Source organism: Leguminivora glycinivorella, chromosome 8 (genome assembly GCF_023078275.1).
Source record: "Leguminivora glycinivorella isolate SPB_JAAS2020 chromosome 8, LegGlyc_1.1, whole genome shotgun sequence".
NCBI classification, from domain to species: domain Eukaryota; kingdom Metazoa; phylum Arthropoda; class Insecta; order Lepidoptera; family Tortricidae; genus Leguminivora; species Leguminivora glycinivorella.
The window spans coordinates 20,025,775-20,030,434 of NC_062978.1; positions in this window are offsets into that span (position 1 = coordinate 20,025,775).

Genomic DNA, 4,660 nt, shown 5'->3' on the forward strand with positions numbered 1-4,660 from the left:
CAAATCTGAACGGCACACTTATAGTGACTTTGGTATTTTTATAAGAACAGCTTACACTTACGTCCAGAACAGTGACATTTGGTGCAATAGAACTGCTGATGATGGTCAGAACGGAACTCCTCAAATTTGAACGGCACACTTATAGTGACTTTGGTATTTTTATAAGAACAGCATGCACTTACGTCCAGAACAGTGACATTTGGTGCAGTGGAACTGCTGATGAAGAGTGAGCCGCCCCTGGTTAGAGTTCCGTTCTGATAATCATTCTCATCTGTAAGTACTTCAGAATCATCCAAATTTCAAAATTGGTTCAGAAATGACGGAGATATCGAATAACAAACATTAAAAAACATACAGACGAATTATTGATAACATAATCCAACATTTGAAAGTATTTATCACCAAAACCCAAAAGGAAGGCGGTTTTTTTTTCTTAAAAATTATTCTATGAGTCATCAATGTCATCATCTGCATCATCAATGGACGAAAAAATCATCATTCATGTTAATAGCGTCGTTCACCGTTGTATCAACATCGAATTTCCTGGTAACCGATTGTTTGTAATAACTGTCTCTGATTGGTCGAAATATTATAGTTGACTAAGGGCTACTTGCACCAACGAAAATGGAGGATTAACCCGAGGGTTAACCTACCATTTTATGTGGGATTTGACAGTTGACAGCCCACTAACCCTGAGTTAAGTGTTTGGTACAAGTGGGCCTAAGTGTCAAAGACTATCCAAGACTGAAAAGTCAGCACTTATAGTTTAGTCTGTGGTGTCCTAATACTCCTAATTGACAGATTAAAGTCGACTAGTAGAAAAAGTACATTACTACAGAGGCCGAGACAAAAGGGGTTGCCGGCGGAAGACATATAGACGGCTGAGCGTACCGAGGCCGGATAGGTCTGAGGCGGGCAACCCCATTTCCCGTCGAGGTATGTATAGTGCTTTTCTCAAACATGGTATGAAATAAATACTGGAAATAAAAACTTTGAATGGCTGTATCTCCTAAACGGTGCGTCGTAGCGCAAAAATAATTAAATTTTCGTCCCTTTTAATAACGCCGCACAGAACAATAAAAAACAGAAAATGAAAAAAAATGTAACAAAACGAACCAAAAATCAAATATTGCCAATGCCTTGTACCAGTTGCAGTCGGCACGTCTGTACAGTACCTAATAGTTTTTCTTTAAATGGCCAAATACCTAAATGTTATTAAATATCAGTGACTGGAAATTAAAAAAGGACTTTACCGGCCTAGGCCTGCAATGTTTGTATGAAATTCCATTATCGACCTCTTGTCCTAGCCGCACCTGAAACGTCATAATTCGCGGCCAATTATTATAAGGCACATAACATCAATATTTCGTACTAAGTTTGAGAAATGGCTCATTTTATACGTGGCATGTCACATTATGGTGTAGGTCACATTATGAATAATATCTGGGCAACCGAGCTTCGCTCGGTTCTGTTTCGTATCCTTGACATGTGTCGCCATCTAGTTCAAAAATGAATAGTACCTACATCGAGCGAAAGAATTCTCAGCCTTAACAACACAACTACTCCACACGAGATGGCGCGCATTTCGCCACAAAAACTCAAATAGTGTATTTTTCTATTCGTTTTAGCCTTGACCTGTGTCGCCATCTTGTGTTTGCAATAAATAGTACTTACATCAACCGAAAGAATTCTGTCTTAACAGTACAACTACTGCACACGAGATGGCGCGCGAAGAAAAACGCATGAAAACTCGAAAATTCGCGTTTTCCGGGACCTAAGGATAAATTAGACCGATTTTTCACCCCCAAAAACCCCCACATAACAAATTTCTGCGAAATCGTTAGAGCGGTTTCCGAGATCGTCAGTGTAAATAAATATATATATAAATAAATAAATAAATAAATAAATAAATAAATAAATAAATATACAAGAATTGCTCGTTTAAAAGTATAAGATTTTGTTTTTACAGGTGCGGAATCATTCCTTTGCGTAACTAAACGTAAATACATATTATTTACACCTTTAAAATTAATATGTACAGTGGTTTACTAAGCCCAGATGTAAGCCATGTGTATCGAATCAGACTTATTTGTGTCTCAGTGTTTTGAACGTTTTAAATAGGTATATGTGCAGCAATAGTAATTTGTTATACAAGGGGGCAAAGTTGTATTTTAACGCCGAGTGTGGAACTTACTCGTATGTACTTACCTTTATAATTGTGGCATACGACCACGGTTATCTTCGAAATCTCTGCAAGTATATTATATAAAATTTACAAACTTATTATAACATTGAATTAACGTATTGAAAAGCATACACATCTGTGAATATCATGCATGATAATTTCATAAACTGTTTCATACTTTTTAGAGCACATTTTATAGTAGTCGGGTTTTAGTTTTTGAACTTATTTTTTATAATTTATCGCCACTCGTTTCGAACTTCCCTTTTTACGCACTTGTATCGTAATGTACTATTTCGAAACTAGAGAGAAAATCAATCGTTACATATTTTGCTAAAAGTTTACCGATACAGGGTGTCCGTCTATCGGGCCGTTAGCGATGTCATTGAACAAAGGGTGGGACAAAAAGTTTGACGCCTCGTTACGACACATACGCCGAACTAATTGGCTGACAACTTCGTTTAAAGGTGAAATTGGCTCTGCGAGGCTGATTTTGCAACATTCACTTTTGTCAGATGTCATCGTTCTTTTTTTGTTTTTAAATCTTTTAAGGATGTGTGTGTCATAGTGTGATCATGAACAAAGGCTAGCTTATGCGTATATGTTCAAAGGCTTATGTGTGTATGTGTGCTAATAGTGCATACCGCAATCACTCCCAAGAGACCCGGAATATCACTGAAAGTAGATATATTTTTGAGGCAAAGAAGCAAACGCGTCGCCTGTGTTGCAAATCAGTCAAAGCTAACCCGTAAGAATCTTATAAGCCCTATTCAGTATAACACTGTTCATAAAATTAAAAAACAAAAAACCATCGTGCAAGGTTAAACGTTCAATTAATTTAGCAATTTGAACGCTGGCCACACCGCTCCTGACAGCAGAACAAATGTGACGTCGCCTGTCAAATTAGTGACGGGCGGCCATTTTGCTTTTTGAGTTTCGAACACGCTGTTATTGAGCGCGCCCACTCATTCGGAAACGGTGCCCGGTGAAATGACAATAATTGACGTTTATTAAAAAACGAATACATTACGCATATGCGTGTTTTGACGGCATGGTGTTGTTTTTTGGCTAATCAAAACGTTTTATGGTGTAAACTATTGCCCTGCTACTTTTTGCTGCATGCTTTTTTATGGTTTCCTCGATAGGAAAATGGGCGTTTTCCAAATTAAATCCCGAAAATCGAATTTCACCAGATCTTGACGTGTCTGGGCTCATTCTACTCAGAATCACGAGCTGATTCGATCCCGACGATAAAAAAAAGTGTCCTAATATTTTTTTCCTTTTACGTCACGATTTTAGTATGAACTTACTACGAGCGTGACGTATTGGAAACTCGAATTTTGTATGGAAAATTTGGGACACATTTTTTTATCGTCGAGATCCAATCAGCTCGTGATTCTGAGTAGAATGAGCCCAAACACGTCCAGATCAGGTGAAATTCGATTTTCGGGATTTAATTTGGAAAACGCCCAAATACAATATTGTTTTTTTCTAATTGAAATTAATGTATAGCACATATAAAACATTGTCCTAGAATAAAGCAAGGTAGGCAAATATAACCAAATTAGAAGCATAATTTTACTATCCAATAACTTATAATAAACATTATGCTTTTAATTTCGTTCAGGCTTGTTCATTTCACTCTTACTCATATACCATACTATGTTATTTGCAACCGAGACAGAAGAAAAGTTGATATAATTAATTATGACGTCAGATACGCCTTTGAATTAGCTTGAAACGGCTGTAACTGATACAGATGAAATATGAGCATGTATCGAAATAACATGCATGTTATTAAAACAACTTTATTACAGACTCGCTACTCGCCCGGATTGCACGCAAATATGTTTGCTGCAAAAAACCCAAGTCCGTCGCGGCGGGGAAACTTTGCCTTCTTCAGCAATATGTATTAACTGTCACAGATTATACGAATGAAGACTGAAAACTTCATACTATTAAAAAAAATAGTGACATGCAGCCTGGCTAAAAAGTGTAGAAAATAATAGGGGCCCCACCGTCTGTTTAAACCGTTTTGCACGTGACAATTATTGAGACACTTTTGTAATGAGAACATAAGTGTTGCTATGATGTAAAAAATTAGCTCCATTTTTACTCTTTTTTGACAAGCTGTAAATCAAATGACAATTTGTACATGATACCGGCGTTACCTTGAAGCCACCCTAGATGTTGCTTTTCTATGGAGGACAATGTGGCGAGACACCGTCTGTTAGAAATAAAATTTCATACAATGTTATTAAGCTCATGGACTAAAAAACCTGCAATTACTTCACGAAACACTTTTGAATTAATAAACGTTAATCCAGCAAAAAAAAAACAACTTACTCGTGCGTTTTACTTGTGCAAACACTTTTAATACGTTACTTTTGCCGAAACCCTAAAAAATGGGCGATGTGAAATTGTGACTCATCTAATTCTCCGTCAACATTACTCTTTGTCCTATACCTTTTTAAAACG